Consider the following 11,093-nt stretch of genomic DNA (forward strand, 5'->3'; position numbering starts at 1 on the left):
AGACACACACACACCCCCTCACTCTCCCCTCTTGTGTTTAGGTGGGAGTTAGACCTAGAGTGGGAGGCTCTCCCGAACCTCATGCCTCCTCCTGCCATATCATCACTCCCTCTCATGTGTCATTGCACGGATGTTCCTGTCCCTTCTCTAGGCCCCCCAGAGGAGAAGAGGAGGAGAGGGGGTGAGGGGAGAGGGTCAGGGGTGGGTTGGGGAAGGGTCTGTAATCAGTCCTGACCCCAGCATCTTGCCCAGCTCTGGCCACCAGCAGTCAGTCCTCAAAATCAGGCCAGTGCAGACCAGCAGCACCAGCCCCTCAGGTGCCCCTGCTTCCCGTCCATCAGAGTGAGACGGCCGTGAGGCTGGGGAGGGGGAGGGGAGGAGATGCCCAGAGCAGACAGGATAGACCTAAATCCCTCTTTGCTAGTATTAGGCGGGCCACTCTGTGCTAACGGATTAGAGCGAGCCCACACCTCACCCCAGGCCCTGGGGCGCAGGCCCTCTCCTTCTTCTGCTTTCTACTGGGCACTGAACACTCACAGTGGGACCTAGGGTGGGAAGTCAAGCGCACCCTTTAAAGCTGGGGCTGAGAGAAATGCAGATCAAACCCCAAATCCAGACCAAAATCAGTGCCTCTGTCTCCGGTGCCGTTTCTCACCTGAAGGACGGTCTTACATTTAATTGGGAGTGTTATCCGGTAGCTTTTGAAGAGGCAACTAGGTGGGGAAACCGAGGCAGAGGCCATGCTGTCACTGTTTACAGCCTCCCTGGAGAGCCCCTCACTTATGGAGGACTCCGTGAACGCAGGCCAGGTCGCTTTGGAGATGTCTGTGCTATGGCAGAAAGGACACTGCTGGCCCTCATTCTTGGTTTGGGAACTGGTCTTTCCCTTGGTTTTTGCTTTTTACTTTTTCACTTTGAGGAGTTGCCTGTAAGGGGTTTTATTAAGGAAGACTGTTCATCTTTGTTTTTCCAAGACCCGCTGTGTGATGGGGTGGCCTCTGTCCTCGTGGCTGCGGTCCTACGAGCCGTCCACGGAGGAGCGCACCTGGCTGTCTGGTGAACTCCGGCACGGACAGCGACCGAGGTCCCCTTCAGGCAGATGCGGGGCTCACGGCACCTGAAACACCAGCCACTCCACGACCTGGCCCAACGACCCTAGGAGATGTTTCATTTTCCTTAAGGTTGTCACGATTTACCTAAAGAAGGAGTAACTTTTATTTACTTAACTTTAAGTTCCTGCCAGACACCCTTTACTTGGAAAACCAAAGTTGAGGAAGGTAACCGCGGAGGCTCAGAGGTACGGTGCCCGGACACCAGGGCCACCGCGGGGGTGGGGGGTAGGCCCGGCCGGGACCCAGGCTGCGCCCCTGTGGCCCACCCTTTGCCATCCTGGGCCCTGCTCATAGCAGTGGCCTCACTCAGCCTCCGCGCATTCCAAGGGCTACGAAAGGAAATTATTTCATTAAGCCGATGTGGAAATGGAGAAACTGGGGCACAAACCCACTTCACCGGAAGAAAGCCTTGGCTCCCACGAGAACGCTGTGCTTTCTTCACGTGTGTGGGGGGGGGGGGGGGTTGTCATTAAAAACCCCCGGTTCCTCCCACAACAATGGAGATGGTTCCCTGGGCTCCCCGAGGAGACTGTCCAGCTGCCATCGACGATCGCTCTTCGGGTGTAAGTACAGTCACAGAGAGCTGTACCTCACCCTCCTCACGCCCCTGCCGTGGCGGCTGCCCGCGTGCTCCTGCAGAGGAGCCACGGGCTCTTGGAGACAGGCCTTGGTCAGGTCTCTCCCTTGGCTTCCTGCTACCTGGGAATGCCAGGTGGGAATGCCATGGTGGGAAGTGTTCGGGGGAGCGTGAGGAACGCTGCCTCTCCGGTCTGCAGCCCTTTCCACGTCTGACCCTTGTGTGCAAGACACGTGTCTGGGAGAGGAAGGCCCATTCTACAACAGCTTTGGGGACCCCGCCGCTGTCCACACAGGCAGGGACCCGCTCCCCTGCAACGCACAGGAGCATCCCGCAGGGTCAACACGCCCTCCGTTTTGGGCACATCCGAGAAAACCCAACAATCCTCCGATTCTGGTCCTTGCCACGAGCGGACGCCAAGCGATCCTTTTGAGCAAAAGAGTGAGTGAGCTTGTGAAAATCTCAGAGGGACTCACACTTCTGGAAGCCGGGCAGCCTGCAGGCCCCGAAGAAGCGGTCAGGTCCCCAGGGAGGCACCGAGCCATCCCTACAGCGCCACGTGGGAAGCTTTGGACGAAGAGAACAACACGGCCCTCGTTGTGTGGGTCACGGCACCCGCAAACCGCGAAGTCCCCCACGAGCACGTGGTATCGCTTGTTACTATTTAAGCCTCCTGGTGGCTGATGCGTGCTGGCCCAAAGCTCAGTGGCCGTGACAGATGTCAGCTGCTCTGGTGACTGGGGAGGGGTGCCCCGTCTGAAGGAAACACGCATCTCCAAAGATTGGCCACGGAAAGGGTGGTCAGAGCCTCCCGTGTGAGAAAGGCCCCCAGCTGGGAGGAGAGCCGGCACGTCGCACCCTCTGTCGTCCGGCGCCCTCCCACACTTGTCCCACGTGACTGCGTTTCCTCGAGGTGGCCTTTGCGCTTTTGAAGCTCCCAAGCTCCCGTCGCACAACCACCAGGCTTTCTGACCTGACCCTGAGGCCCCAGGAAAGCACGAGTCACTGCCCGAGGCGAATCCCACTTCCTGCGGGACAACCAGGAGGGCGGCGGCTTCCCCGCCTTTGTCTTCTTTGTGCTCACACTTCTCTCCTGGGAGACATTGCTAGACGTTTCCGATAAGGAAGGTGGTGGGTCCACACAGCCATCAAAGGCAGAGCCACGCTGGAATCCACTCCGGGTTAGCAGGGCGACCGCCCCCCTGCAGGTGATAAAACCAGGTCTACAAACACACGCACGTTTCTAAGGTGACTCTTCTCGGGTCTTTGTCGACCGCGGCAACATTGGAATCTTCATCATTAATCAGCGGCATCGATCAGGTTCACTATCTGCCTCAGAATTTCCACAGAAAAACCCCTTGACCCTAAACTGACTCATTCTGAAGCCTGTGTCCACAGGCCCAGGTGCACGGCTCGGAGCGGGGTTAAGACTGCAGCACAAGGCGCGTCGGATAAACAGAAAGAAGGAAGGTCGTCGGCTTTGGCGACAGTCGTCAGGGAGACAGTTCAGCTGGCAAGTCCAGGGTTACGCCTCTCGGACTGTTTTCCAAAGCTTCTGTCAGACTAAAACCAGGCCAGCCGGGGGTGGATGACGACGGCCCAGACCTCCTTCGCCCTGCTTTCCTGCGCTTCTGCACTTACGGGGCACAAAGGTCCTGCAGATCCTGTCGGTGCCAAGGTTAGGGCAACACTGAAGCCGCATTACAGGCCTAGAGGACACGACCTGTGCAGTGACACTCGGGACAGCCTTCAAGCTCTAGATCCGGCGAGCGGCACCTGGCCTCAGTGCACACCGCCTGTGGTTACACCCCGCCGGATCTCAGTGTGTGTGCCCTCAAGCCAGGTGACCGCTTGTCACCCACACCTGTGCCCAGGGCATACCAGCCTGCTTTGCCGCACTGGGTCCACACAGGGAATACAGGGAACGCAGGAAGTCAGTCTGCAAGTGAGTCCAGAACCCTGATGCAGCCACAGAAACAGAAAATCAGCTAAACCTAAAATCTATCGAGATGTAAACACTTTTTCTTGGGGGTGACAAAGCAGTTCACAAAGAAAGTATTAACACTCCTGCGTCCTGTTCCCACTCAAGGTCACGAAGGCTCCGGAGAAATCCACATGCGTGGTAGCCTCGTGAGCACAGTTAGGAGCCAAGGATTCAGGTTGTCTGTGTGGCCCTAAGAAATGTCACTCTGCCCTCTAATGCCTGAGCCCAAAGACAGGATTTCAATTCTTGGTTGAGGGGCGCTGGGTGGTCCCATCAGTTAAGTGTCCGACTCCTAGTTTTGTCTCAGGTCATGATCTCACGGTTCCTGAGTTCGAGCCCCGCAGAGCCTGCTTGGGATTCGGTCTCTCTCTCACTCTCTCTGCCCCTCCCCTGCTCCTGCGTTCACTCTCTGTGTCTCTCTGTCTCTCTCTCAAAATAAATAAGTAAGCTTTAAAAACTTACATTAAGAACTTCTTCTTGGCTGAAATTTCCAAGAGAATCAAAGTGTAATCTCGCTGTTGACTGCATCTGAACTCTTGTGTAAGGAAACCAGGGAATCATGAGGCTGTATGAGCTGTCCATCTGGGTCCCCAGCCACGAGTGCACGTGTCCAAGGGCAAGCTGGCAGCAGTGTAACCAACCTTCAGAAGCCGTGGGGATCCGCCTGTCATTTGAAATGAAGATGGGTGCCACTGTGAGCCAGGTGGCTCCAGCATTCAGCCAGGAGCTGGGATAACGCATCATGTGAAATGGCTTGGAGACACCTGTCCCTGGAGGCAGGGACTTGTGGAGAGGACAGAGCAAGTCTACAAAGCCACTTGCTGTTCTGTTGAACACGATGGCAGTCACAGATTTGGGAAATCTGATACAGGAAAAACAGGATAAAAATACTAATTTAGTACTTTTCATCTTCTAAAGTGATTGAATTTACATACAGTAAGCCCCTCATATGTGCCAGGAACTGGCTCAGGACCGAGGAGAGCACTGTCTGCGAACAAAGCAGGGGGAAGGGACAGCAGCGGACAAGGGGGTTCCCCACGGCCCAGACCCAGCGGAGGGAGTCTGTCTTGCAGCCACGGACCCGGAGCCCAGGGAGCCACGTTCCCCGCAAGCTTGCACCTAGCGGCCCCAAGGCAGACCAGACTCGGCCTGCCATCCCGCTAAACAGACCGTGTTGGCTAAAGCACGCGCTTTGAGACCACATTGATTTTCTTAACATTTTCTCCAGCTTCTTCTGTACCTAAAATACTAAAATGCGTTTCTTTGAAAATACTTCGTGTCGAGTCCTTCTCAGCTTTTTACTAATTTGTCACTGCCTTCCCCCAAGCGAATCGCAGAAATACTAAAATCTGGCTGAAACTCACCCTTCAAAATGGTGCACATGTGCGGAGGACACAGACACGGCAGGGTCCCCCACTGCCACGCAGCCGGGCACTTGGCAGGGAGCCGCGACCGCAGCGAGGCCCAGCAGCTCCGGGAAACCCACTCAGCCCTTCAGGCCCCTTCCCGGGTGCCGGGGTCAGGGACCCAGAGCCTCTTCGGCCTGAAGACCGGCCCTGCCCTGAGCGGTGGCACTGGGACCGAGCTCTGGGGACACCACCTCTTTCCACAAAGTCAGGAACTGTCCCTGCAAGTCCATCAACACAGATTCTCCCTCAACACGCGGTGACATAGCAGTTCCATAGTAAGGTCGTACATTTGCACACACTAGCCCGAGGGCACTACCTCTGTGCTTTCCCCGGACGGGTCAATCCGTCCATCGACGTTTACGGAGCACCTGCTACCGGCCAGCACAGTGGTGAGCCCTGGAGACTGAACGTAATAATAAAGGAAAGCAAGGCCCCCGACAACCAGGCAGACACCTCACAGGGAGGCGGTTCTGACACTGGGCGTCCCCCCCCCCCCCCCGCTTCCCCCCGGAAGGCAGGGGCAGGAACCAGGCAGGCGGCCGTTCTTGTGGCTGTGAACCCACCCAGGACCTTGCAGACCAGGGAAGGCATGGGGTGCTGGCGGTCTGGAACCAGGGGCTCCCGGAGAGAAGTTCTTCTCATGCTTCCCCGTGTTTCCCCCCAGACCGTGTGCCTCAAGTCCCCCTTGGGGACACGTTGTCAGGAGAAGGCACAGGGAAGAGCAGAGGCCGGCACCCAGGAAGCTCTCTACCTGCTCAGAATTTGACCGGGCAGGGCTGTCCACAAGCTGGCTCCCTGCCACCGAAGGCCGGGACTGAGCATTGAGGGGCCATGCTGACCCCACGGCCCCAGGCTCCCACCCAGAGCAGAGGACCAGCCTCACTGAGGGGCAACAGCTGTACTTCATGGTCCTGGGCTACACTTTGTCCTCACTTTGCAGTTCCTTCTCCGTCTGCCACTGTCTGTCCCTCTGTGCGTCTCCCTGTCTCTGTCTCTCTGGGTGTCTCTGTCTCTCTTTCTCTCTATCTGTGTCCTCTGTCTCATTTCCTAAGACAGGAAAGACTGCCAGACTCTAGATTCGAGCACTGTCACCACCCATGAGCCCTTTCTTTTTTCAATGTTTATTTATTTTTGAGGGAGACAGAGCATGACGGGGGAGGGGCAGAGAGAGAGGGAGACACAGAATCCAAAGCAGGCTCCAGGCTCTGAGCCGTCAGCACAGAGCCCGACGTGGGGCTCGAAGCCACAGACTGTGAGATCATGACCTGAGCCAAAGTCAGATGCTTAACCAACTGAGCCCCCCAGGCACCCCTCTGGGGGTCGTTTCTGAACCTTTATTTCCAGTTTCATCTGTAAAATCCTTCCTTCCTGCTGTGAGGACTGAGTCATTAGCATATTTAAAGAGCTTCATTCAATAAATGTGACATTCGTGCTGATAATTGCCACTCAGCGTATCTCTTCTGAAGCTGCTCTTTATAGAATAAGAACCGAAGTTTCCCCGAATTCCAAGAGCACGGCTCTTCCAAGGGCCGAACAGGAGGCACTACAGGTTAGCACAGCGGCTCCCGGCAAGGCTGACTTTAATTACAGATTCAATCAGGGCTTCACTGCACAGCTGACACTCCCCTTCCAGAGCCTCCAGTCATTTGCCAGAAAGGAGTCCTGACCGTGGCTTACGTTTAGTCTGCAGAATGTCCCTTAAAAGTAATACACAGACTCATGATATGGGAAAGTCGCTGCCTAGAAATAGGTCAGCGGCTGCAGAGAAGCAGCTTCTGAAGCTCGAGTTAAGCCTGGGTCGGCGGCAGATGCCGAAAATATCTCACCTTGTGTTGCTGTGAATCAGGCCGCTCAGCCTCCGAGGGCCCAGCCGCCACATGTGTCCCCCCCCACCCCCACCCCCGACCCGCCCCTGGCTCGGGGCCCAGTCCCAGGCCCTGTGTCTGGGGCTACCTCGTCGTGAAGTGCAGCCCTCAGAACAGGGGCCAGATTTAGCAAGGAAAACTGCAGGACATCCAATTAAAGTTTATTCAAGATACACTATGACGTGTTTTAGCCTAAGTTTGTCCCCAGAAATATTTGGGGACATACTTACAGCACAAAATCGTCTGTGATTTACCTGAAATTCAAGTTTACCTGAGATCCTCCTTTTTCTGGCAACCCTGCCCTGGAGGCCTTTATAAATAGATCATCAATCTGGGGGACTCCACCTGGAGGTGGGTGGTGCAGTGATCCCACGAGGGCCCCCGGGTGCCGGGGGTACTGTGATTCGTTTACCTTCAGCAAACGTGAACACTGCACGGTTTACAGAGAAAGGCATAGCTCATGCCGGGAGGGTTTATTGTCTCAGCGAAACAGCAGAGACCACAGCAAACATCCAGGAAGCGGACAATCCTGAGGACTGAATGAAATGTGGCCCGTTGAACAGGCCCCACTAAAGTGACAGTGGGAGTCCTTTAAGGGGCCGGCTTGCTTCAGTGACACCAAACTGGCCAGAAGCCACGCACACCGCAATTTCCAAACAAGAGAAGCCGTCCGAGGCCTCGATGGGGCCACTGCCGGGTGCGGGCGGGCTGGCCCCCGTGGGCCCTGCCCCCTCACTGACGCCTTCGCGGTGGTCATTTGGGCCTCTCGCCCCGGAACCCCTCCTCTGAGGGCCTCCGTCCCAGACGCAGTGAAATGTGGTCAGCCGCTCAGGCTGGTCTTCTGTGGGGATGGGCCGCGAGTGCGTGGGGGCCGTGGGCAGCAGACCTGGTGCCGGAGGTCCAGACCTGCAGCGCCCGAGGCCTGTCAGCCTCGTCAGTCGGTGCTCTCCCACCGTGAAGCGTCCTCTCTCCGTGAGAAGCACCGTGCGCGGGACACTGGGGTCTCTGGAGCCCCCGTCCACGGAGCAGGCAAGATCTTACGCCTACGCGAGATCGCAGGCGCTCTGTGCCGTGTTGTGAGCAGAGAAAACACCGGTGGCTTCTAAACTTCCCCGGGAACGGAGAGGACACTCTCACTTCATTGTAAGTGTGTCCCCCGGGGCTCCAGTGTCTCATCTAAGTTTATGAGTCCCTGCCAGGCAGACGCCGTCAGCGAGTGGAGCCCGTGGGCTTGGGGACTTCTGAAAGTGACATGGACCAAACGGGGATTCTGCCTTCGTTGCCAGTATCGATGAGGAATTATTTGCCTGGGATTATTAGATCAGGAAGCTGCCTGCGTTCCCGTGCACGCCTTCCACCTTTCCTAGGATGTCTCCTCCGGGATAATTGGAGGAAGAAGCCAACGAGAGCCAGACGGGCATCATTTCCCCAACGACATCGCCACCCGACGCTGGCTTCTGCACCGATGCCCCGAGTTTGCCGGCTGGCGTGCGTTACGGTTCACCCCTGGGGAGCTGCTTCTGTTCCGCTGAGCGAGCACTTCGTCCACGGCGGAGTCTGTCCGAGGTCCTGGGCGCCCTGAGCTGCAGGCGTGATGGGAGGGCAGGGGCAAAGGTTGTGAAGAACTGGGAGTGTTACCGTGGCCTCAAGACGGCAGAAGCGCGTCTCACCTGCCAAGCCCCTGGGAGAAGGCCAGCTAGCCCCAGTTGGAAAACACAGATCGCGAGTGAGATGCTTCGTGTGGCACTGAATTTAATTAACCAGAAGTCAGCAAACTGACGAGTTCTTCCCGGGCCTCCTGACAGAGGGAAGGCCTGTGTCTAGCTGGTCAGGTGAGGACCGCTGGCTGACCCGGCGCCGCGGTGACCGGATCGGGAGCACGGAGGGGCGCCAGCACCCACCGGGCTTCCTGCCGGACCACAGACTGACTCCGCTCCCAGGACGTCACCCCTGCTGCTGGGCAAACAACCCGAAGACAGTAAGAGCATCTTCTCCTGATGACATGACCAACTGTTGTCAACATGATGTCATACCACCCTCTGCACACTCGGAACTTGCTGGAAGAAAGACAAAATGTAAGCATGGTTATGAAATCTACTATGTTCTAGAACTGTTAGTCCCTTTCACTAAAAGTCTTCCACCCAAGGGCACATCCAGCCCAGGGGACACTGGTTTCAAAGAAGAGAAAGATTAGAAGCAAGAGTGACCCCTGCCCCGTCTTACCTCCTATAACCCTCACTGCTCCCCCTACCTTCCTTCCCTTCTCCCCTCTCTCCTCTCCCTCCCCCTCCTCCCTCCTCTCTCCTCTCCCTCCTCCTCCCCTTTCCCTCTCCCTTCTCCCCTCCCCCAACCCTAACTCTAATCTCTCCCCTCATCTCTCCTCCCTCCTCCTCCCTCTCCCTTCCCCTCCCTTCTCTCCCTACTCCCCCCTCCTCCCTCTCCCTACCCCCCTTCCCCCTCCCTCCTCTTCCCACTCTCACCCCCTCCTCCCCCTTTCTCTCTCCCTCCTCCCCCTCTCCTTCGTCCTCCCCCCCTCTCCTCTTCCCTCTTCTGCCTCCTCCCCTTCCCCTCCTCCCTTCTATCTTCTCCCTTTACCGCTTCCTTCTCCTACGTTTCTCTTCACATAGAAATGTGTCTGAGACGTCACCACACCCTTCACCCAGGTCCCTCACTGGTGTCACAGGCTTCTCTCTAAAGTTACCTTTAAACATCGTATAATGTTAGCTACGACCAACTGGCATGGTGTGCCTATTCGTGGTGACTTCATCCCACTGGAAACAAAAGTCTGGGCTCTGTGCAGTCAGCTGCTCCCATCTGTCCACATGTCAGGGCACAGTGGGTTTCAGGGGCCCCAGTGAGTACACACCAGTGGGTCTCGTTCACCACAAAGTGGCAAAAATAAAACCCCATGCCAATAAGTGACCAAATCAAAATAGCATTTCTTTTTTTGGTTCATTGGTGCCACACAAAGTCCGATCTCCAGAATCAGCTGAGACACGCTTGGGAGAATTCTCGATTCCGCCCTCATCCAGTCCCCGGGGAACCGGGGAAACAGGAGACAGCTGGGCAGAGGCCACGCTGCGTCAGCCAGTGTGTGGCCAGCCCACCTGCCCAAAGGCACCTGCTTTGAAAATGCCACATCATCAGTGCTGGCTACATGAACGAGTCAGTGCGCGAGTGTCTGAGTGAGGACCAGCCCCTGTGCTGAGTACCACGATCTCCTCTGAGATGGACGGGCAGATCGCCCAGTTCGGCACAGACGTAAAAACACACATGGCAGCACGCTGCACGTAACCCATGACAGCTGACGCCCAGGACGGACTGGCACCCCGGGCGGAGGGCTTCTGCCTCGATGTAAGTTTGTTTGCCACTTGGGATCTGGTCTGAGCCTCAACAAACAGATAAAATCTGACTCCATAGAGAGCTCTTCCCAACGGATGAAGCAATTGTTAAAAATCGTATTAAGCTTCCACGTAGCAGGTTACGTGAGTTTATTTCATTTGAACTTCGCAGCAGCGCCACAGAGGAAGAGCCGTAATCCTCGTCTCCAGATGGGGAAACTATGGTTCGGAGAACCTCGATAACCTAAGCCAGGTGACCCGGCTAATGACGCCAGGCTTAGAACACAGGTTTTCTTACTTCCAAAGGCTCCCTCTCTGCTGGCATGCTCCCAGTCCGGCCCTTCCACTGCCGTTAAAAGTCTGGGTTCTTATGGGTTCACAACCAAGACCTGAGGGAAATAAACACATTAATGGCTGAGAGCCAGACCCCGCGTGAATATCACAAGAGCACAGAGCTCTCATGCTCCCCAGACTCTTCACCCTGCTGCAGAAAACTGGCTGCCGCCCAAAGGAAATGGTCCATAATTCCAGCCCAGCCCGTCGTTAGCGGCTTTCCCGGCTAGCCACGTGCAAAAAGACAGGAAAATCCTAGGGAAAAAAGCCATTTCTTCTGCTCTAAGCCCTACATCAATTACTGCCTTTATAAGCAAATCACCTGCTTCATAAAAATGTTTATTTACTGTGTTTTCTAATACACAGTTGCTGTTGAAAATCTTTTAATTACAAAGCACAGAAATGAAAATACATCCCTAGGCAATTTGTCTGAACCACGCCAAGTCCATACTTGGCCAAGAGTCTTGGGCCA

The sequence above is a fragment of the Prionailurus viverrinus genome, chromosome B2, assembly GCF_022837055.1.
Source record: "Prionailurus viverrinus isolate Anna chromosome B2, UM_Priviv_1.0, whole genome shotgun sequence".
NCBI classification, from domain to species: domain Eukaryota; kingdom Metazoa; phylum Chordata; class Mammalia; order Carnivora; family Felidae; genus Prionailurus; species Prionailurus viverrinus.